Raw genomic sequence first — 24,935 nt, 5'->3', positions numbered from 1 at the left:
AAAGCAGTATTTGTGCCAAAGTAATACGCTTTCACAATCTTTCAAGTGGGAAAAGAAAATCAACACCTAATGATTATTCTGCAGATACCTGCTTGATAATTAACTGAAGGCGCAGTCCAAAGAAGTGCTTATGCCAAATCTCAGGCATTGAAATATTTTCCAAAGCTGCTCTTGAACTGGGGATTGCATTACCAACCACCTGATAAGGGCAGGTACTTTCTTTCCAAAGAAATATCTGATACCATCTCTTCTGTTATACAAGAAATTCTGGATATTTTCCCAGTAGGCACAGGGGATAAAATAAAACAAAACATTTAATAAAGCCTCAGGGAAACCTCCTCAAATACAGATCTTGCCACTGTTTTTAATCCCAACACAGAAAATAACTACTAAATTACTTGCAAACTGAAAAAAGCATATTTCATGTTGTTTTGTTTTGTTTTTTTTTTCACAGCAAGAGGAAAATGGATTTTCTTAGACACAAGTTCAAGTAATTACATTCTTTAAGGCCATAATAGTGAATCACTACCATTCTGTCCAAAACCAAATAGCATTAATTTCCTCTACTCTCATACTGAGTCAGGAAGGCCTTCATTTCTTCTTAAGACATTTCAAGGAAATACAAGCACAAAGCAGACGTCTTAATCTACCCTCCAGCAGCCAGACTAGCAGCCTTGCTTGTTATTTTCCCTTGGTGGGAGAGCACCTGAGAACCTCAGGACAAGGTACAGATTCTCCACCACTCCCTGTGATGATAAACTGGCAAAAATACCATAGCAGAGTAAATCTCAGCCTCATCCTAACCTCATGGAACGACTACAAAGTAGGTATATTACTGGGTGCTATGTTTATTTTCTGCTGTGCATAGACTTAACATTTGGATTTAGCTTCCTCCTTATTGAGAGATGACTGAAAGGCCAACCCTTCCTATAAGCATTGAGTGATCAACCCCAGGCTGTGCCAAATACATAAGGCAATCATTGCCTGTATGTATGTACACATGGCAGCACACACCTAAATGTACGCAAGGAGATATATGTATTTTTAGAAGATCATGAAGTGATTTGGTCTCAAATGATGTTTTTGAGGACATCTCACATGCAATCAAAATGAAACCATCAGCCTGACATTACTGTATATATTTTGCAATAGTAATAGGGAGCAGCAGTCAATCTGGAGAGGAAGCACATGAGTGTTTGCCAGGCCAGAACCATGAGTCATTCCATGAATGAGCACATACCATAAAGTAAAACATGTGCCCGTTTTGGGGAGAATGGTGGTGACTCATCTATTTCTCAATAAGGTTGGTTTCTTAAACAAGCAAGAACTGGTTTGATGTTGCATTTGTAGCCTTCTTTCCACCCCAGATCTTTGTGCCTTCCGAAAAGCCCGCCAGGTTCGTATCATTGCTCATCTACTAGCAGAGAAAGAGGGATTTATTACGCAATGACTTGGGGCACACCCTGCCCCACGTGCCATGCATGATCCAAGGAGAACCTTCCATTCGCTTTTGCATATGAACCCCAGGGCTGGCTGAAATCACCAACACGTCACCCCTCCTCACTGCACCCCATGCACCTGAAATCACTTCTCCTGGCACTGATTTTCTCGGAAAGCACACGAGCCTGCAGAACCCGCTAATTCAAAGCTCAGAGAGGTATTTATTTTAAGCAGCGAGATGTTTAGTAGAGGTCTCCTACCTAAAGCAGCACTATTCATATCTACCATGAGTACCCTTCCTGCTGTCAGCACCGCCTGAGCTTCAAGAAATCACAGCATCAGAGAAGCAAGGCAAAAGCAAAGAAAAACAGAAGATATTTATAACAAAGATTGTCCCTAGCAAACTGGAGAACTGTATTTCTTTTCATCTTCAGGTTATACAGGTCCTAACGTGGCTGTTTAAAGTATGAGGAATCCATTGGATCCTAGGAATGTTAGAGGACAAAGGCTGATAAATAATTTAAATCATTCCATAAAGAAAGTCTAAAAGAAATCAAAACAAACACATAAGAACACACAAAGGAACATGCAAAAGTGCAGCTTTGCTTCTCTTTTTCTAAGATATATGTATTTTTCTGTAGAACTGACCCATACAGACTTGAAATGGCATGACTGTTAGCACAGCGCTTCTCTGATCTAAATATACCACAGATGGATATTTTGGTACATGAGAACTAAGGGAAACCCTAAAAATAAGAGTAGGTAGAAAAGATGACTTTTAATGACAGGTATGGGGGAAAAAAAGACAAAGAACAACATCAGACAGAAATAGTAAAAAGAACTCATCCCTGTAATGCCTTCAATTAAAGATCAAAAATGAACCACAAAAGTATAAACCTCCAAAGCTGGATTTAAACAACAAAGAATTTCAGAACAGGTTTTTTCTTTTCAATTCAGTACATGAAGATATATACACAAAGTGCCATAAAAAGCAATAAGAGTCTCCCAGATGTACTTTGTAACGCCCTGGTTTGATGTCTTGGGATTTATTTATTATTATTTTATATTAATTTTATATTAATATTAATAATTTTATTATTTATTTATTTACTTGGGATTAGGGTGAAAAACCGAATCCTGCATTGGGAACGAGTTGCTTGTTGGGGTTGGGAAGGTTTGACAGTCGTTTATTTATTTATTTTATTTTAATGAGACCAGGATAAGATATTTACTTTGGGAATTAAATGTACTCGTCATTCAAAACTGGGATGTATCACTCACACTAGGAAATATTGGAACATCACCCAGGAGAAGCTTGCTGGCTTGGGGGCTGGTTGGTAGAGCCTAGCTGGGCATCGCTATGAAATCACCACAGCAGTAAGATGCTTCTAGTTGGGCAAGCACCAAGGATGGCTGTGCTTTACAGCCACGAACATACAAACCAGCATCAGCACATGCACAGAAGCTCAGAGGCTGGGCAAAGCGAGTGTAGTTGGGCTGCACTCATCTGTGGGAGAGAATAAAAGAGTAATCTTGGGTGAAAAAAAGAAAAAGCTCAGCTTGTTCACCCTGGTCAGACTAAGAGTACAATGGGACAACATGTGGTGCCTTCACCAAAGTGAGGGTGATCATCTCCACCACCCCTGTGCCCCCACTGCATTTCTTTCCATGGGCTTCACTGAGTCTTGCTTTATAGTAAATAGATTTTGCTGGTACACACAGTGCTGTAGTAGCCCAGCAATGCCTCCCATAAAGCGTTCCTGAATTCCAAGTATTCCTGTGCCTTTCTCAGTAAGTTCTGAGTTTGCACTAAAGAACATTTTCTTCTTCAGCTACATCAATCATCTAAATAGCCGTTAGCACCTAAATGATTACATGGTTTTCTATTGCCAGTTTGCTTTCATCTACTCTTCCTCACCCCTACACCATTAAACATCCTGCTCTGCTGCACCCCATCAGCTTCCGTCCTGCTCCTTCCCAACCTGCAGCACTATGGGGTGGCACCTGAGGACCCCACAGCCCTGCCCTCCCATCAGCACTCACCCAGCCTTGCTCCAAGGTTGCTGGTCCAAAGATACACCCAGCAGTGCTTCTCCCACAGACCAGCATCCCAAACCCAATACTTCACTCATTTTGCATCCTCCCCTTCCTCTCCCTCTGATCAGATGCAACCTTATACAGACATGCAGTCATCTTGTAAGCCTGCTTTCCCTTGTCAGCACTGAATATAGTCAATATTTTTTTTTAACTATTTTTTAACTACTATTCATTCTATCCACGTGCATTTCTGACTAAATCTTACTAGCCGAGCTTTAAAATATCTCAATAGCTTCTCTGATTCAACCGCATTTTCTAGTTGCTCCATTTCTTTCATTCTAGGTTCTTCCCTCTCAGTGAGGAGGAAGAAAAGGTGGACAGAAATCAGAATGTTTGATCAGTGTTAATTTAATTAAAAAAAAAAAAAAAAAAAGGAAAAAAAATTGACTTAAAAATCTTATGACTTCTTTCCCCAAAATTGTGCCAAGGAAAATACATCCCAATATCACTTCAGGGTTCTGTTTATTTTCTGAATACAACTGTAAAAGTTTAAGCTTTTTCCTACTTATTGTTCTATAACTTCAGGCAATGTCCTTCAATTTCATTCTCACTGTAACTCGCATTAAATTATCTTTAGAGTGATGTAGTAACTCCGTTATGAACTGTAGATCTTTTACTTTAATTCTCTTCCACCCTTTTAAGAGGTCTATTAATTAACATCAAGTTGTTCTTCCATACATTCTCCTCTGAAAGCAAACGGCCAACAGCTCCCTATGCTGACCACTTCTGGATGCCTTCCTCCCTAATAACGGGTAACATCTGCCTTCTGCTGCAGCTCACAGGGACAGATTCTGAGCTCTTACATTAGAGCAAATCATAAACATCTTCCATTAAACAAGAAGGCCTAATCATCTGTCTTGTCGGATAGACATCAATACAGTCTCCCTTGACTTGCACTAGACAAGGACCAACGGTGTTGAAACATCTTCAGTGGGATCAGAAGCAGGCTTTTCACTTAGAGAAATCATTTAATTTTTAAAGCGTTTGACTATTTTAATAGACATCATCCATGAATGAGTCAGGGTGTGTAATATGCCTGAGGCGAGAAGGGAAAGGTTCATTAACTCTGAGAGAACAGACAGATGGGCACATCAGGGTAGAGCTGTGACAGCTCCCGAGTTATGTAAGAAGCAAAGAGCGAGGGCTTGGATGCCACGTGCATGTGTGCAGGAGTCATTTCCATGGGAGCAAATCACAGTGACACAAGCTGTCATTTACGACATCAGCAAATGAGTCAGGAAAAATGAAGGGGAAAGAGACAAAACATAATGGAAAACACTTCAGCTTCCAGCATGACGTAAAAGGTAGAGGAGGTCTATCAAACCCAATCCAATTTGTACGAATCCAATTCTCTTTACGAACGTGCGCATGGAGAAGGACTTCATGCAGCTCAGGTACTCTCATCAATATGGTGCGCGAAGCATGCTGGGACTGAAGCAAGGAAAGCACTCAAGTGTCTGGTGCTGCAAAGAGCAAGTGACATCACTCAAACACCATTCAAAGCAGCCGTTTCCTTTCTTAAAGGAATACTTTTTCTGTGTTTACCTCAAATCTGGGTAACACTTGACAGGCACATCAGCAGTGTCTTCCAGCCAGACTGTGAACGACTGCCGCAAATTGGGCCAGTGGATAATGCTAAAACCAAAGACAGCCATCCCCATGTGGGCAGCTGATGCAGGGAGACCAGTCTCTCCCTACATAGTCTGAGCATCAGGGGGAGCTGGTCAAATGCATTTTAATCAACTTGACTGGAGAAAAATAATGGAAACTATCAAAACAATTCATCCACGAATCAGGTAGCGTCTGCATCTTGATAGCTGGAACAAAGGCAGCTGAACTCTAATGGAGTCGTTTTCTCTTCAAAGCCATTGCAAAATTTCTTTCCCTTTGTCAGCGAGGTAACATCCACGTGAACGGCTCGGAGTGAAGGAATTTTAAATCCATCACTTGTCAAAAGGGAGGGAAAACATGGGGTTTTTTTTAGTCCTGTGGGTAAAGCACACCTGAAAAAGGAATAATTCCAGCGGGAGGCAAGCTCCTCTGGTAAAGAACAAGCCCTACACGAGAGGAAAATGCTCCATCCAAAATAACAAGGCAGGTCCATCACTCCTGACTTTTCATCTCCAACAGCTTCAGTATCACCACAAACTCATACTGGATGCTGATGCACTGCATTAACAGCGAAGGGGAATTCTGCCACTGACTCCAGTTCACAAGGAGTAAAACTACATTAAAAACCATAAGCCAGAAGTCCAGATTCTGATCTCATTATCTGACCACATTTCCTGCACGTACCAGCTCTGGGTAAGCCTTCCCTACTGTACCAGCAGCCTGGCAGCCTAGTATGTGGAATGATTACAGAACGAGCCTGGGTATGTCAGTGCTATGACAGGACAAACACCTCTTGAGTTCAGACAGTTCAATTACCACTTCTTTTTTTCCTTTTCATCTTATAAAACCTCCACCAACCAATAAAAGATTGCAGGGCTATTCCAGAAAAAGCAGCATCAGGCCCAGCTAGCCTAATATTTCAGGTTACTTTACACCCAACGGTGAAACAACTGCAAACACATTTTGATCAATGGCAGCACTTGAAAAAGAAGCAATTATGCTCGTTGCATTAATTAAGAGGCAGTAATAGACTTCCATGTGCAGATGAGCTAAAAATTTCATAGTATAATTTTTAAATTACACTGACATCTTCTTTCTCTCATACACAACTGACCCTCAAGGAAGATTTGCACTCTAAGGCCAATGTGGTAACAAACACAATTCTCAGTTGCCAGTTTTATGACATGAAAGCAGCACAAACAGCAATTAGAAACAGTGGATACTGAGCGAGGCTGAAACCAGCTTCATCCACAGAGGTCAGGAGGAGCACATCCCATCCCACTGATGCCGCTGTGTGACAGCACTCAGTTTATGGGGCTGAAGCTGCTACCTTCAGACTCAAGGATGTGGTACAAGCATTTGTTTTTCATAAGTATTTTACAATAGGGATGAAGAGGCACTGGCACAGAGTATCCAGTGAGGTGGTGGTGCCCCATCGCTGCAGACACCCAAGGTCATATTGGATGGGCTCTGAGCACTGATGGAGCTGTGGGTGTACCTGCTCAGTGCAGGGAGTTGGACCAGATGGCCTTGAAGGGTCCCTTCCAACTCAAACGATTCTATTAGCTTTAATATGAGGGCTGCACAAAGAAAAGAGAAGGAATTCAGTGGTGCTTGTGGACCTGAATTAACAACTTTAGCTTGCAGGCCCTTTAGCAATCTGGCTTAGTAACTCTCAGAAGTAAAACTAACACATTCCTATTGATACAAGATCCTTGCATATCGACCTTCCACAATCTGACACCCTTGTGACACAGAGCTACATGCGTATCTGGACCTTCAGGAGGAAAAATTTGTGCGTGGAGTGTGACCCAAGCGTTGTTTCCAGGTTTCTTTAGACAGATACGCTCTGCTCCAAAATTAACAGACCTCTCAGTGTCATTAAGAACAAAATCTGACCCACGCTCTTTGTTGCACGAGGCTGAACTGTCAGAAAACCAAGGCGTTCAGTACAGAATCTGATAGAAAACAGGACTTTGTTTTCTGCTGGAGAAAGCCATTCTGGGCAATGGACACCAACAGACAGCATGATGCTGGTGATGTGCTGCTGGGTAACCTATGCAAGAATTCTTTTCAAAACAAGCAACAATAAAACAACAATAACAAAAACAAACAGACCAGGGAGGTCCCTGAGCATTATTCCAGACCAAGCCTAAACACACCTGGGAAAACCCATCAAGCAGAACTGCAGCAGGAAGGAGGGACAACGGAAGGAAGACGTTCAGCCAAGTGTGAGCACCATACTGCAGTTACAAACCACAGGGACTGAGAGGCAGCCAGCAGCCATTAAACACACTGCACAGAAGTACCAGTTTGCAGATCCTGAGCACAACAGAAGATTTTGCACATAGCTGCTGCCTCGGAGCATACATACAGCTGGGAGAGCTGCTGAGATGCAAACTGTTAGAAACCAAACACTTCAAAAACATTGGAGAAACTCACCTCGGTACAACTGAAGCAGCCAGAGAAGTCTTGAAGTAGTTTGTCTTTCTATAAACAAACAAAAAAATACATTGAACACAAAGATCTTGTTTGAGCCAGTGAGAAGTGCAAGGTGAGGCACGTTGTGCTAAAGCTGGACAAGCATTGCTGGACAAGCTGCATCAGCTCATGTCATCTGAGGACAAAGAGATCATCTAAGGTTAGAGAATGCCATGGGAACTTTACTAAGGCACAATAACTTCAGTGAATACGGGGCCCGAGCCCCACAAAGCCTGAAGGCAACACTGCCCTGTGCACAGGAGGGAGGAATTCTGGAAGGAAGAAAACATAATCTTGTTTTCACTTCCCTAGCAAAGCTGTGTGGGAGGACAGACGTTGTTCAAGCACAGATCTGAGAAAGAAAGCAGAAAAAAAAAAGCCCACAACAACCACCACCAAAATCTAGAGATTGTAACTTCATTGAGGATTCATAAGGCATAACAGCACCAAGCAAATTCTTCACATCTGAGGCCTCTGCAGTATTAAATTCATTTAGAGAAATGAAAGACATAATACTTTGTACTTCCTAGATAAAAGCACCGTCGTAGTCATCCGGGTGTAGAAGGGCTTTATTCTCCCAAAAATATCAAATGCTGCAGTGCAGAAACTCCACAACACTGCAAGACTCAGCTCTGAATCAGACAGGCTGATTCATTCAGAAACAAGGTGCTGAGCTTCTCCTCTTCATCCTGCTCAGCAAGCTGCTGCAGCCCACTGAGAACAAAGCAGCTTCTGCTACTTCATGTGGCAAATGAAATAAAACCTCTTCTTTTGAGAGCTTACAGAACAGGGCTCGTCTCACCCAGCTGCCAATGAGGCACGAGGCAGCAGTGGCAGCACTGAGGAGTGGGACTGGGAGGGCAGGGTTGGAGAGCTGGGAGAACAGGGCTGAGTTCCTGAGAACTGGAGATAGTTTGGCTGTTTGCTTGTTACCATAACATAGCCAAAAGGAAAAAAGGATAAAGCAAGACCTGAGAAATGCCTCCAGATCTGGATGCATTCAAAGCCAGGCTGGATGTGACTCTGGGGCAGCCTGGTCTGGTGGCTGGCGACCCTGCACACAGCAGGGGGGTTGAAACGAGATGATCATTGTGGTCTTTTTCAACCTGGGCCGTTCTATGATTCTATGAAAAGCAGAAGTTTACAAAGTTGAATAAATCATGCGGATTGCTCCCAGGAGAGTAACAGAGATAGACCAAGCAGAACAAAACAGGCCTGGCTATTAACATGAAAATGTCGAACAAGCGTTTTTACAAGGTCAGCTGAAATATACCTCAAAGCTGGAAATTCGATCTTCTTGTTTTTGTTGGTTTTCTTGAACAACATCATAAAGAGCTCTGGCAAACATTAAAATACAGCACACCTCGCTCCCACTTGCTGCTTTTTCATATTAAATAAGTTCTTTTTACTTTGTTTCTCCTAAAAGCAAAGCCTGATAAGTCTAGTAAGAACAGTGCGAGTTACTCAGAGTGGGAGAACAAGGGCATTCAATATAAGGAACGGCAGCTGGGCACTTCAGTCTCTTCCTCTGTGTTTCAACGTGCCTCACTGATACCAGCCACGAACCACCAGGGAATTGCTCCTTGCCAGAACCATCCCTTATTTTAAGGAGATTTTCTGATGCCTAGGCCCTGCCAAGGTCATTGTGAAGCCAGATTATTCCCCAGTTTACAGCTCAGGCTGGAAAGCAATAAGTTCATCTGTACACACTCCTTGTCTCCAAGCAGTCCGGAAGGGAGATCCTTCCCTTTTCTGCCTTAGTGCTAAGGATCGCATTGAGCTGGGCAGGCAGGAACTGTCACAGCTGCGTCATCAGGATCCCCTACAAATGGCCCTCACATCACTTCACCAGAAGAGTGAAGAAGTCCTCCTGTGGCTTTGTTTGTTGTGTGCTTGTGTGTTCTTTCCCCTCAGCCCTTCTGCTGGCGTTATTTTCCAGCCATCACAAACCTGTGCCACCAATTGCTGTTACGTACTCTGCTCCTGGAAGAGGATGATGCTCCAAAGTGTGGGCAAAGCTTGCAGCAGCTCAGGGTACACCTGAAACGGAAACTAAACCCATTCAGAAGCCGTCCAGCAGGATGCACTGCTATTGGGGCTGTATTAATGGACATTAAGATGTACTTACTACACTTCCTTGATAGTACAAAGGTGGAAAGCAGGAGTGTGAACAAGTAATTGCTGGCTTCTGCAAATATGAAAGGGCTCCGTTCTGCTGCATCCACTTAACAGCTAGCAGAGATTGTTTATTCTCTCATATGCTCTTTGGCCATTAAGGCTGTCTTGCTTACGCTTGAAGAAAATGAATCTGCTTTATCTCGACACCTCTGATAAATCCTGGCAATCCTGTTTACTTGTTTTGCTTGCAACTGCTAAGATGCAATGAAAAGAATACTTATTGCTGGAGTTGGTTGGAAATCGTTCCACAAAACGTTTTTTGTGCCAAAAAAGGTGTTACACCAACACAGAAATGTTTCAGGCTTTTTTTCTCTTGGAAGGAGGGGGAAGAATTTTGATGCATTCCTCAATGGCAAAAATTATACAGAAGGTTTGATTCATAGCATCTGAATGCAACAATAAACCTGAAGCTTGAGGTTGTTTATTGCATTCTGCTGTTGATCATAGCAGAAGTAAAAGTGGTTCCATGTTGGAAATGGCTCTGGCCATGTTCTTAGGCCAGCAGTAAAAGAGAGAGACACCATGCTGCTCTTTGGATCCAATACGTTTCCTTTTGCCATGCCAGGATAAGAATGTGCAAACAGCAACCTCATGGAATACAAATTCCAACCTCATGGAATACAAAATCTTTTGTTTTTCTCCTCCTAATGAACTTCACAAAGAATGCACCGTAATTATGCCTTCAAATGAAACTATTACACTACCAGAGAGCCTAAAAAAGCTCCTTTCTTTGGCTGGCACCCATCTCTGCAAACGCTGTCATCAACAATCTCCAACCTGTCACTTCATCAACTGCCCCACAAAGAAAAACATATTTCTTCTAATTAGTCGAAATTCTAACTCCATGTTTGAAGAGTATAATTTGATTTTTTTTCCCCCTAGAAACTCATTAACTACTTGAGCTTAATTATTAACATTTGTTTTAAGGAAATCATTGAATTAGCTTCCAGTAGGGCAATTGTGCTGTTGCTCTGGTGAGAGGATGCTTATTGCTGGTGGGCACATCACCACAGGAGGTAGCATGGTCCAGGTCCATCTCAAACCTCATTGGAATGCCAAAGAGATGGATTGGCTCTGAGCTCACCAGGTGACTTCAGGCAAGTTAACCTATTTTCCTTCTGAAATATATGTAGGTTGGTCAGGCTGTGAACTGTTTGGAGCTGGGAGTAAACCAAATAGTCAGAGTTGGAAGGATGGGAGGGAATGGCCTCAAGTTGCACCAAAGGAGGGTCAGGTTGGGCATAAGGAAACATTCCTTCTCTGAAAGAGAGATGAGGTATTGGCACAGGCTGCCCAGGGAGGTGTTCCAGAACAGTGAAGATGATTTAATGGGCAGTAGTGGTGGTAGGTGGATGGTTGGACTAGGTGATATAAAAAGTCTTTTCCAACCTTAAGCATTCTGTGATTCTTTCTAAGGGAGCTTCCCTTGCTCAAGCAGGAACACCTAGAGCAGGTTGCCCAGCACTTCTCCTCCTATTTTTCCTCCTTCATTTCCTCAGTGCTTAATAAAGTGCCCACCACAACAGAACACCGAGTTCACCATTGCAGTAATAGCTGCTGACACCTTAAAGAGCAGAACTGGCAGGGAGTGAAGGTGTCAGCTCTTGGGGAATGTGTTCCTGATGTTGTGTTGGTAAAGTGGAGCTCTCAGTATGAATAAGAAATCATGTAAAAATTCATGCCTTAGCAGGGCATAATACCAGGGTTATCAATGTTACGGCTCCTGTAGGGCTGTGAGAAGCAAGAAATCTGCTAGAAAAACCTCAGTCTTCTGGGATAAAACTGGATGAGATTGATTCCTAGATAGGAACCTTTCAACAAAGCAGAAGGCCATGATTTATTCAGTAACAAGCAGGTTTTTCAAACAGTGTTGCAAACACTGAGTGTACGGGCACAAGCATCTGCCTAGCTTCAGTTATAAAATATATGATCTACCATAGGGCTCTTTGAAACACAGATTGCATTCCAGGAGGTCACAGAAGGACAGATATCATCAGAAAGCCGTTATTCTATAAAACTCTTCCATTTGGTAATATATACATGTATATATATACATATAATCTAATTATTCCTTCTTTTGGTATAAATTAGGAAAGTTAATGTGTTCAAGGATTCTGTTAAAAGTGGGCACGAGGCTTCATAAACAGGTTGCCCAAAGAGACAGTGGGTGCCCCATCTCTGTAGGCTCTCAAGGTCAGGCTGGATGGGCTCTGAGCACTGATGGAGCTGTGGGTGTCCCGGTTCAGTGCAGGGAGTTGGACTAGATGGCCTCTAAGGATCCCTTCCAACTCAAAACAAGTCTATGATTCTGTTTTCTTAGGCTTCTAGGGACCATATTTCATAGCATCTCTGGGTGAGTACCTCCATGATGAGGATTTCCCAGGTCCTTTTACATTCTCCAGCTGGTATTTGCTGCAGAGTTTTGGATGTGCAGGAATGTGTGAAACTCCCAGAAAACCGAAGGGCACCAGCACCAGCTCTCTGCTATTTGCTAACTCTGACATTTCTGCTTTACAGCAAAGGAATGCAACACAAGTTACTTTTTGTTATCAGCTTTAACACATTTGAGAAGCCTCAAAAAAAAAAAAAAAAAAAAAAGAGTCGGTGAGAAAAAAGCAGAGAGCTGAAAAAATAAGCCTAAGTTTCCAATGTTTTATAAGATGGTTTCAGATAAACAGAGGGATAAACTTCTACAAGAAATTCTCCTTAAACTTCAATATCTGTCTGCGTGAGACTTGGGAGCTTTTGTCATTTCTGCATTTGGTAGATTCAGGTGTAACAATTCCTCAAGTCCTTTGGCTTTTACAAGCAGCTATGACAGACAGCCTCTAAATGCTGTGCTTTTCATGACAACCGTGATTGACAGCCCCTTGGTGGATGGCCCAGGCAGCCTAACAACATTATTGTTCTCTAGTAATTACCTGATCACTTTTTTTTCCAATGTGTTGCAGTCAGTTATGGTTCAGCTAAGGAAGAGTCCTCAGAACTTCTCAGAAGTTGATTTAGCTTGCGTTGATTTCTGCCTTGCCTTTCGGATTCTGTGGCAGTGCAGGGATTGCAGTCATCCTTGCCCGAGGTGTATAATAGACTCACAGAATTGCTCAGGTTGGAAAAGACTTTCAAGGTCATCAAGTCCAACCACAACCTCACCATTCTACCCTAACTAACAACCCTCTGCTAAATCATGTCCCCGAGCACCACATCCAAATGGATTTTAAACACATCCAGGAATGGTGACTCAACCACCTCCCTGAGGAGCAAATTCCAGTGCTTAACAACCCTTTCTGTAAAGAAGTTTTTTCCTGGTATCCAACCTAAACCTCCCCTGGCACAACTTGAGGCCATTTCCCCTCATCCTGTCACCTGTCAACAGTGAGAAGAGACCAACCCCACCCTCACTGCAATCACCTTTGAAATACTGGAAGAGAGCCATAAGGTCTCCCCTCAGACTCCTCTTTCCCAAACTAAACAGCCCCAGTTCCTTCAGTCTCTCCTCACAGGCCATATTCTCCAAGCCCATCACAAGCCTTGTTGTCCTTCTCTGGACCTGCTCCAGCACCTCAACGCCCTTTCTGCACTGAGGTGCCCAAAACTGAACACAGCACTCGAGGTGAGACCTCACCAGTGCTGACTACAGGATGGCAGGCAGGCAGGATGACTTCCCTAGTCCTGCTCACCACACCATTCCTGATACAAGCCAGGATGCCATTGGCCCTCTTGGCCACCTGGGCACACTGCTGGCTCATATTCAGCCAGCTGTCCATCAGCACACCAAGTTCCTTTTCCATCAAGCAGCCAGTCCTCTCCAAGCCTGTAGGTTTGCCTGGGGTTGTTGTGACCAAAATGGAAGACCCAACACTTGGCCCTATTGAAACTCATACAGCTTACCTTGGCCTATCGAAGTCCCTCTGTAGTGCCTTTCTACCCTCTGGCAGATCAACACACCCTCCCAACTTCATGTTGTCTGCAGTCTGCCAGCCTACTTGTAATTGATGATTTCCATGGGAAATGGCATATTCAAAAGCCCAAATATGTGACAATTCATACACATTTATTGTCATTCTGGCATTTATCACTCACGCTGGTTTTGTACAAAAAGTAATGTTTCTTCACTTAACAGTCCCTAGAGCATCACAATTCAGCAAGTAGTTTGCATACATCCAAGGCCAGAGGCTTACTAGGATTATGCATACATCTGAGCTCAGTTCAGCACAGTTTATTATTTCCAAGCTGCTCCAGACGGCAGCTTGTTTAACTTGTGCTGAAAACAATAATTGAGGCTTCCCATGTTGCAGAAAGATCATTCTCAAGAATACTCAGCTTGGGGACTGACTCATGGGAATCACTGACAGAAAATCCTGACCCATCAGGGTCAGCTCTTTGAGTATTTTCTGCTGCTGAAAAATAAAACTAATGACATTCTTTTGATGTGGAGCAAATCAACCACAGCACTGCCTACTAGAGAATGACAATTCTAGTTAGAAAATGGTCAACTCTTTTACCCTTGCACTCAGCATAAATCAAATCTGTCGCTCTCCCAAAATTTGAAAGCACACCTTTTCCATCTCCCAGTTTTCAAGTAGGAGGGAAGCAGACAGGATGGATCAATAAAATCCTCCTTTTTCTCAGTTTTCTAGCTGAGAAATACTCAAGAATTCTTTGGATCTCTGCACACCTACAGAACTGAATTTAGAAGACAGGTTTGCAGTTGAACAAAATGTTACTCCCAAATCAAACTGGGAATGAGAATGCTTAGTCCTGGGTTTTCAAGTATTTCCAGTCCTACTGCTGTCAGAGAAAGACCTTTTGAAACCAGAACTGAAGGTCTTTGGCACTGTTTTGTAGTTCACCTGTTTCAAAGACTGGTCTGAAGTTTGGCCTCTGTGCCAATATTCATTATACATCAGTAAACACGCTATAGAATTAGGGCTCGAATTTGCCTACAGAATATCGTGGGTTTTGTTCACATTTATTGCACATGCACAGATTGTATAGCCAAATGGGCTAATTTCGCTCATAACCATTTGTTCACACAGATTTAGAGGCTATGTTGAGGCCAATTGAACAGTTGGGTCTTTATTCTTCATTAGTTTGATTTCCGGCACTTCTGAATTTTATCAGCTTATTTATAGAACTGGCCATTACAACAAGGTGTTATCTATGGCCAGTCCAACTCCTAATTATCCAAAAAGCTGGTTCTTTTGTTGAGTATTTTTCACTTATTAAAAACACATCGGGTATGTCCCAAAAGTCAGTTTGGGGTTGTTACGTTGCATGCAGAATGACAGTGAGGTGATGAACCGCTGCAGTGGCGGTGCACTGTCTCACTGCAGATGAAGAAGAAACAACTCATTGCATGCTAGATACAAAGCAGAGGGCCAAAAATCAAAGGATTGTAGAATCAAAGAATTATCAAGCTTGGAAAAGACCTCCAAGATCACCCACTCCTACTGCCCACATACAACCAATATTGCCCATTAAATGGTGTCCCTCAGTGCTACATCTCCATGGCCCTGGAACACCTCTGGGGATGGTCGTTCCCCCCACCTCCTGGCAGCCTGTGCCAGTGCCCAACCACTCTTACAGAGAATAAGCTTTTCCTCATATCCAACCACAGACAACATGTGAATACACACAGTTTTCCCACTGCACCTCAGGACCCAGCCAGCCACGGAGAGCAAGAAAGAAGTCTGAAGGAAAAGCAGAGCAGCTCATTCCACAGCAATGTGTGGGAAACAGCCACTGAATAAAACAGCCTCATGCACTTCCAAACTGGCACGGATGCTGGTATGCAGGCAGTAACATTCCCTCAGGGCAGAGCAGTCTTCTGTGCATCCAGAACTTTTATAAATCTCGAAAGCAACTGGAATTCTTCTGCTGCTTCACATGAGACTCCCACACATTTCCCCAGCACAGACCACATCCTGCCAGGTACCCTGCCTCATACATCCTGTCCTTCTGATACTTCTAAGATGCAGAGTGAGACTTAAGGTAATTCTGCTGCATGGAAAAGTAAGATTGAAAAAAAAAAAACAAACAACTGTGATGTATTTTTAGGCTGAGAAGTGAGGAGCAGAAGCCACGCAAACAGCCAGCTCTTCACAGACCACCAGGTGTCCACAAACAAGCCAAAGAAAATCCTGCACATGGAAGAGTGTCAGCACCATCTCACAACAGCTTGTACCAAACAGCTCTGTAACTGCAGCACGTGCTGTACCAGATACATTCAGCTAAGGCAAATCAATGCTCAGTTCTGAGGTTGCTTTTCTGCAGCGAGTGGGAAACATTCACCTTCAGCTTTTGGTGGGTTTCAGTTCATTTGCCTCATCTCTTTCCAATCAGTCCTACACCACCACCCCATAAAGCCCAGATGGAACTCCAGAGAGCAATCAATTAGATATATTCATTATTTCTTACTAGATACAAGTCAATGATTCATCTATGCTTATTCAATATGTTCACAGTCCCATAGCAGCTTTGATGACCCTCAGTTTCATTCCAAATTTACAGCAGAGAAATATTTAGAACTGTTTTATATCTCACTGTGAGGGAAAAAATAGAGTACTGTCACCCAAGGTAGTAGTCTTAAATCTTGATTAAGTTACTTTTGTTCTCTTAATTATCACTTTACCAGCAGATGCACTTCCAGCATCCTCTTCTCATTCATTTTTCCTTAAAACCATGTTCTTAAAGCCAGATGCTAATTAAAATTCAGATCTATCCAATTTCACTTATTATTTATCAGATCATCTACATCAGTTTCATTTAGAATGATCGGATTATAGTTAAACACAGCAGATTTTTCTGTTACAACTCATCTGAAAGCAAAATCTACACTAAAAGTGAAAAATATCCTAAGCTCCAATCTCTGTTTGATGTCTGGATCTGTTATTAATATGTTCTTAATCATTCTCTCCATATTATTGTAATTCAGAATTAATAAAACGAGGGTAGGGAAAGCAAACTGCATTACTGAATATAACAGATCCTGCAAAATTGCACCAAAGCATTGTAACTTTACAGAGGCAGTGCTAAAACCAGGCCAGGATCCTACCTTCAGGAATGAAATGAAATACAAACACCTCTAAACAGGACGCATACGTCCCCACTTGGGGAAGGGGCAAGCACTTCCTTCCTTAATGACATCCTCAAAGCTTCACAACACTGCATTTTAAAATGTGTTCATATTAATGAAAGAAAATATGCATATTTGACCCAGATAATGTGATTTCTGGTCCTCATAGTTGCGCTTCTAGCCTTAAAAATGCAATTCAGTATTTCCTCTGCCCTTATACTTCCCAGCCATTCACAGAAGGGAAAGCAGAGAAATAACCATAACGGCATCTTCAGACACCACGTCTATGAAGCAGCATCTCTCCACTCTTACAGGTTTCCCAAATCTGAAACAGCCCTGCCAAGAATGCAGTCATAGAGCCATAGAATGGTTTGAGCTGGAAGGGACCCTAACAAGGCCATCTGGTCCAACTCCCTGCACTAAGCAGGGACACCCACAGCTCCATCAGTGCTCAGGGCCCATCCAATGTGACCTTGGGTGTCTGCAGGGATGGGGCACCACCACCTCTCTAGGCAACCTGTGCCAGAGCCTCACCACCCTTACTGCAAATAACTTATTCCTTATATACAGTCTAAATTTCCCCTTTTCAGTTTGAATTCATTTCCTGAGTTTGGAGCCTACCATCTCATTCCCATTCTGCATATCACTTATACCCAAGCATCATTTCTTCCAGGGGGAAAAAAATGACAGCACTTGCTCTGCAGATTAACACTTGACTGTTACCTCCGTATTTCTCTGTTTTGGCTTCACTGATCAAAGCCAAGTACTTGGGGTCTTTCAGTCACCCTAAATCCCATCACTATTAACACCAGAAAAACACTGCTATCTTTTTTTGGTTCTGTGGACCATTTTTCTAGCCTGAGGATTCGGGGGCCATTTCAACAAAGTGGAAGAGAATGGAGCAATGACATTATTTGTGTTGCATTTCCAGGCAGAGTGGCTCAACGCCAGTTCTCAGAATTTTCCTGAGGAGCCAATTGATCCGTGCTTGTCTCAAGTCCCAGCATCCTTGTGAGAAGCTGTCAGAGGACAGCCAAAATAGTACAGTTGCTTCACCTGCTTCCAAATGATGAGATAAAAGACCACTCGCTTTCAATCACAAACAAACCAAGGGAACTGTTGTGGAGCAAACAGCCTTTCCTGCAATTCAGGTTGCACCCAGAAGTTCACGACTCTCTTAGTTACTGCTGTAAATCAGCACGGTTAATCAGCTCATCTCTGCATCTTATTGAAGCTTGGATTCATTTCCATCAGCTTGAGGACCTGTGGGGAGGTTTAATCCAGTTGGGTTGAGTTGTGTTGAAGGAATCTCATCGGGGCATGCTTCAAGCCACACTTGAGCTGTCCTGTGGATAGTGTGATCGACCCACCACTCATATCAAGCCAGTGGCAGGAGCCATGCTGACTGCCAGAATCACAGGGGAAGAAAGAACTCAAAACAGCGCAGCCTGGACTTCTTTTGTTTTTGCAGTCTTAGAAAACAGTCCATAAATGTCTTGGAATTTGTGTCAGGTAGAGAAATGAGGCTATCACTTAGACACATTCTTTCGTTAGGTGAACTAGTTCACCTGCCCATATTTCAAAGCATCCTTAAGACACCAATATATTGGTTATCTTCACAAGAAAAAAAACAACGTACAGAAACAGTGACAGCTAATTTAGCAGGACTCCATTACAAGTGCTTACAAAGCAACTCAATTACCTGAGGTATCTCAGACAGCCTTCCAGCCACATAACGTCTGTATAACACCTCTAAACACACATACATTCATTGCACCAGTAGAAAAATCCAGAAATACCATGTTGGAAATAAAATGGGACAGGAATGGCTGAGCAAAAGTCATACATTAGCTGGGTCCATTCCTGGTTTCTCACTACAGAAGTTGGTGTGCAACCACACAAGCAAAGCATCCCTTTTTTATGTACACTGAGCTCTGAAATTGCTCTACTGACCAGCCTAGCAGCAGTGAAAGCAAAGCAGAAAATAGAGAGAGATGTAAAAATTAAGATAGCCAGGAACGTATTTCACAGAACTTTCATGCTTCACTGCTGCTACATCAGACAGCCATGGGCATATTTGCACTGGCTACTTATCACGCCTCAAATTCATCACTTGAAAGCAGGCTGTAGCAGATCACTAGGCCACCTTCTTTCTTTTTTTCTTCCAGCTGGGTTATTCATGGTCTAATTAGTGAGTTAAATCTGTTCACTAATGGGTTCAGAGATTGCAAGCACCAACACAAAAGGAGTGTTGGGATGGTACACACTGTAGTGAAAGCTGGTGAGAAAATCTGAGCAGTTCAACTGCTTTCAATAGAAATAAGTTGCTCTGTGGCTGAGCAGAGCTCAACTCATCCTATGCATCTTCAGTAGAAGTTGAATACCACTGCTGTCCTATGCATCCAATGGGGAAACACCACAAAGATACTCTCTGTAGCTGCCTGTAGACACAGTCTAAGCAGGTTGCATGAATTTCAGCACTATGAATGCCTACAAAACATGCGATGGCTCAAGGAGCCTTTCTATTGTGAATTTCAAGCAGTTGTACTGTCTGAGACAGTTTATTTGTTGCAAATAACTGAATTCAAATTAAAAGCAACAACCAGCAGACAGAAGGCTAAGCACCTCTGCCTAAGGCAGAAGAATGCGTACATTAACTAAAGGATAAGGTGGAAAACATCAAACCTCATGAAATTCATTTGCTTCAAAAACACATTAAAACTGTCAACAATTTGGCTTGGATGCTCACCGCAGAGGACACAAAACAAAGTCAAGTGCTGCAGAATGCAATAAACTTGGCCTTTAACACTGGAAGTTGCAGTTGAGAGAGGTAAGCTACCTGGCCAGCACCTCAATCAAAGAATTCCTGAGATGGAATCCCAGTTTCACAGTTGATGTGAGTAGACTGCAGGGTTTCTTCTGGCATAAGAAAGTCCGGTTTGATCCTGCTGCGCATAATCTTGACCACTGTTCTTATTTCCTCCACTGTGCATGTACACACACAACACGTTCCATTCTCATGGATTCCCAATGATGGGCAGGATGTCTTTGGGCTCAGCGAGCCATCACTGCCTACAGAGCTTCATATCAGCAGAGTAAGAGTGCATGGGTACAGATAGAAGCTGTGCAGTAAGGGCAGCTCAAAGCTTTAGCAAAGAAAGAAAAAGAAAGAAAGAAAAAGAAAAAGAAAGAAAAAGAAAGAAAAGGAAAGAAAAAGAAGAAGAAAGAAAAAGAAAGAAAAAGGAAAAGAAAGAAAAAGAAGGAAAAAGAAAGGAAAAGAAAGAAAGGTTGTGCAGCAAATTGTGGCTTAACTACACTTTTAACTAGCTAAAATATCTGTAGTAATTATTTAGTACTTTGGGACAAAAATTACTTGTTCTACATCATAAAAGTAAGAATGGATCAAGGCTTAAACAAAAAATGCAATGGATTTTGAACTGATAAAATAATGATTTTTCTATGCAGGAGAAAAAAAATCTGCTCAGTGGTACAGAATGTTACTAAATTAGAGGCAAGAGGTACATTCAAAAGCAATTTATGCAGGTAAAAGTGACATCATCCATAGTAAAAGCAGGCGCAGTTTATATGGTATCTGAACTATTATGCTTATTACAGCAGTACACTCTAATGGCTGCCTGAAAAATACACTTATCTCCCCAGAAAATTCAATGAGTAACTACCCATCTCTGAGGTTTTAAGTTTACCTCTGAAATACTAAGAGCAGCCAGTACCAGTGATATGGTGACATCCTCCAGTAGCAGTCATAGGGTCGCTGGAGGTGGAAGGGACACTGAAAGGCCATCTGGTCCAACTCCCTGCACTGAGCAGGGACACCCACAGCTCCATCAGTGCTCAGAGTCCATCCAGCTTGACTTTAGGTGTCTGCAGGGTTGGGGCACCACCACCTCTCTGGGTAACCTGTGCCAGTAGCACTTCTTCAAAACACATGGTTAAAACCAATGGAGTCATTGCCACAGAATGTCATGAACACTAAGTTTTACATGAGTTAAAAAGCAGTTAAACAAAATCACAAACAACAACAAAATCCATTTGGGGCTATTAAACAGGATAAGAGCAGATTTGGCTTAGGAAATCCCTAAGCAGAAATCACTGGAGCCTGGGAGATTAATGGGGAGAGCTCTGTGTGCTTGCCCTTGGCCCGGCATTCCTCCTTTTACAGGTCCCTGTTGGAAACAGGATGCTGGGCTGGATGGACACTGGGGCTGACCCAAATAGTTACACTTGGAATGCCAAGAGCCCATGAGAGATGAGTGAATCAATGTCATGCTTCCTTAACATGCAAACAGCCATATAGATTTCGTTTCTGTATACATGGCCTAACGAAGCCAAGGGAAATGAGCATCTGTTACACCAGGGCAGAGTTCACCGCAGCTGAGAATACAAAGCACACTGTGGACATTTAAATGACATCTTCAGAGCAGCCTTTTCCTACAACATCCAATCTGTTGCGCAAAAAAAATGTCACCAGGAGAAATCATTACAGGCAGCAGACGATAGCTGTGGGGGGAGGGCGGGATGGTTTGTTTGCATTTGTTTATTTAAAAGAAAGTCAACTTATTGAAACCAAAATAAATGAGAGTCCTCAACTAGAAAATCAAATTCCCTCCCTCCCTCCCAAAGAACTACCAAGTTTGTCTCCCAACAAGAGGAAAAAAGTCCAAATTCTTGGTCTGAATGCAACAAAAGGATGCTTGGAGAACACAAGAAGCAGCTGAAGCTATATTGGAAATCTATTGTGATGTGTGCCATGGGAAACATCTCAGCCTGGACTCTGCAGGATTTGGCTCCCTCAAAAAGAGCTGGAAAAAGAAGAACAGAATCTATACTGTTATGTTGGTTCCCCCCCTCCCCACCCTGCCCCCAGCTGCTCTACAAATTCAACTCCTTCAGTTCTTATCTTCCCCATTGTTTACTGCTTTAGTGACCTTGCAGAAAATAGATGGAGATCATAAAAGCAGAATACTAAAAGGATTAATGGTTTTATTATCCTACTATTGGAAGCTGATTAAAAGCACATGCCCTTTCACAGACTACTCTGGGCATTAATACCCTCAGATCTCCTCCTGCAAAAGGTCACAGGGGGATATTAAATGAAGCCTGAAGTATCGAATCCACTTCTAGACCTGGTGTCCTTCTCATGGCAAATGTCAGAAGGGACTGTCTCTCTCTAGCCCAGAAGTCCTTTCTCGCTCTTACTAAAATACAACAATAATAAAATGCACTTTATTAAGACAATATTACTGGCCTGCTAAAGAGCCAGAGCACTGTGGTGTGAGATGGATATCACACAAGTAGCTGCGACTTTCACTGCAGGATGTCAGACAGATGTCTTTTTTTGTGATGGTTCCAATAAGCCACTCTGCAGGGCTACACTGAAGAAATGCATGAGTTTGCTCTGTCCCTTCCACATTCCTTCTGAGTGGTAACACAAAGCCATAGTAACTGTGTGAGAACCCCTCTGCACATCATAAGTCACACTGTCAGACTAAAGTCATTTTACAGGGCTTGAAAATAAGGCTTTCACCATTTTCTCATAATAGCAAGCCACCTTCCAATGTCTTGTTTTAGGTCTTTATCAGCTGCTTTGGCAGTGTGATAGGTTCTCTTAATGCTTCCTCCTATCGTGTGGACCTGGCAGTGATTGAACCCTGATTACTCTCAAAATAGATTCTCCCTAACCCAGAAAGAGGTCAGACAAGAAAAAAACATAGAATTGTAGAATCATCTGAGTTTAAAGGAACCCTTAAAGGTGACACACTGGAACAGGCTGCTCAAGGAGGCTGTGGATGCCCCATCCCTGGAGGCATTCAAAGGCCAGGCTGGATGTGACTCTGGGCAGCCTGGTCTGCTGGTTGGCGACCCTGCACATGGCAAGGTGGTTGAAACTAGATGAGCATTGTGGTCCTTTTCAACTCAGGCCATTCTATGATTCTACAGTTCTATTATTAAAGGTCATCTGGTCCAACTGCAATGAAGAGGGACACCTACAGCTCCATCAGGTGCTGAGAGCCTGGTTCAGGCTGACCTTGGATGTCTCAGAAGATGAGGCTTCCACTTCTTTGAGCAATCTGTTCCAGGGCCTCACCACTGTTGGTGTAAAAATCTTCTTCCTTATATCCAATCTAAATCTCCCCTCTCTTCATTTGAAACCATTTTCCTAAATGCTCCCAGTCACCCTGTAAAAAGTACCCATCACAAAACCAGCATATATAAGATTAAGTTTAAGGAGGTCATCGCCTGTAGTACCCCGCAATTTCATTGCATAGTCACACAAGTCATTGAATAAACTGGTTATTATTTCATATCTGTTTATGCTATTAATTCATATGTCAGAACACCAGGGCAATATGGTATTAATGTGAGGATAAAAGCTGGTTGCCAAATGGACACAAATAACTCACAGCAGCTGAAGCTATTTTCTCTTATCCCATCTACCTCTACTCTTAATGCATCACTGCCTTTATGGAAGAATCCCCCACAAGGTTACAGAGCACCATGAGTCAGTGCCTCCTCTTGAAATAAAAGAAGGTAAGGGTCAGCTGTTCTCCTACAGTTATTGGCCCAAAGAAGTGAAAGAGTCTTGTGTGCTAACAGGTTATTATGCAATGGAGATAACCCGTCCTTCTGCAGTCATTTGTGGGTGTCAGGAGAAGCTAAGAATAAACTAGGAAAAGCCTCCTGAAAGATCTGCAAAGAAGCAAGCTGGGAATGTTGCTACTGAAAGAAACATCCTCAGGACACAGTATGCTTACCCTTGCTTAACGCTTAGAACATACGCTTATGCAACCTATGCTGGATGACTGCAGATCTTCATCACATATTGCAGACAGAAGCACTGATTAACCTATCCAGGAAGTGTTAAAATAAGCAGGGGAAGGTAGATGTTAGCAACAACGGTTACATTTCTGTTCGTATAGCTAGAGATGCTAAGCTTTAGAAAACAGGTAGCCCCCCCCCCCCCCCCCTCCTGCTCATTACAGGGAGTTATGAAGTGAATTGAAGCATTTGAAATCCTGCTTATCCACAAGCTGGATAAATTAGGGATTTATTTTTTTTAATAGCTTGTCTCAAAGGAGCTACAAAAATATGCAATAATATCCAACAAAGAAAGCAGGCCAGCATTAGCCCCCAGTCAGAAGGAGAGCCGGTCCATAAAAAGAAAGAAGCCAATTAGGACATAATTGGGCATCCCTAGTTAGGAAGATATTAGGGAGAAAAGAAAGGAGAGAAAAAACAAGATTATCTAACGATGAGCAATCTCCACAGCAGCGGAGATTGGGGCAAGTCTTACACTGTTGTGGGTGACTGGCAGTATGGGAACCAAATTAGCACTTAAACCGTATGTACAAGTTAGGATTCAACAAGAATTACCATCTCCTCTGAGACATGAAGAGTGAGTTTATTATCATGGTCTTCAGGATAAACACAGTTGTTCTGGTTTGGGTCCCACTTATGCTAAGCTCAACAGAACTGTAGACCTGCAATCCCAGTAAATAAAAGAGTTTTATCAAATGAAAATCTGACCTTCACGCTGTTGTATCTGAGGTTCTGCCAATGGAAAAATGGCTTCTTCAGAACTGAAGATAAGAAGCTGATCACAAAAATAAGATTTTATGATCATCTTTACTTTTCAATACCTTTCCAAAGAAAATCTAACATGTAATCTGATCTGCATGCTCTCCAAAACCAAAGGTCAGTAACAATAACTTTACCTCTTCACTGTCCCCTCCCCCCAAAACATGGGTTACTGGATGTACTGAAGTGGTAAACGCCAGCTAGAATCGAGGACCGCAGAAGTTAGTCGAGATGAAAATGTCTCTTCTAGAAGTCACTAGATATTGGCTTTTGAAATATTATTAAAATGCTGTATGTAGACCAGGGTTTTCATCCAATGTGGCAATAAAGAGTTTTGATGGCCATTTACATCTAGGGGAAAACAATGACAACAACAAAATCTAACAAGTAAAGCTTTGCTCAGTATAAAAAGCAGCAGTCTTTGTAATGGAGCAGAAAAATTTGTTCTTTTCTCTCT

The 24,935-nt window shown here is 42.5% G+C and overlaps 1 protein-coding gene across 7 annotated transcripts in view; it reads right to left on the bottom strand.

Moving 5' to 3' along the window:
- The window catches only part of HTR2C (5-hydroxytryptamine receptor 2C), a 193,334-nt gene that overhangs the window by 41,592 nt on the left and 126,807 nt on the right, over nucleotides 1-24,935 (bottom strand). For 5 of the 7 annotated variants that reach the window (XM_072335729.1, XM_072335735.1, XM_072335732.1 and 2 more), the window contains exon 3: nucleotides 7,591-7,638. The exons of the other annotated variants lie outside the window; for them this stretch is intronic. The gene's annotated coding sequence lies outside the window, so the exon portion shown is untranslated. The remainder of the gene's footprint in view (nucleotides 1-7,590; nucleotides 7,639-24,935) is intronic. 7 annotated transcript variants of the gene reach the window in all.

This window comes from Excalfactoria chinensis, chromosome 4 (assembly GCF_039878825.1).
Source record: "Excalfactoria chinensis isolate bCotChi1 chromosome 4, bCotChi1.hap2, whole genome shotgun sequence".
In the NCBI taxonomy this organism is placed as follows: domain Eukaryota; kingdom Metazoa; phylum Chordata; class Aves; order Galliformes; family Phasianidae; genus Excalfactoria; species Excalfactoria chinensis.
The sequence above is the reverse complement of the archived record's forward strand: the minus strand, read 5'-3'. Positions and strand labels throughout refer to the sequence as shown.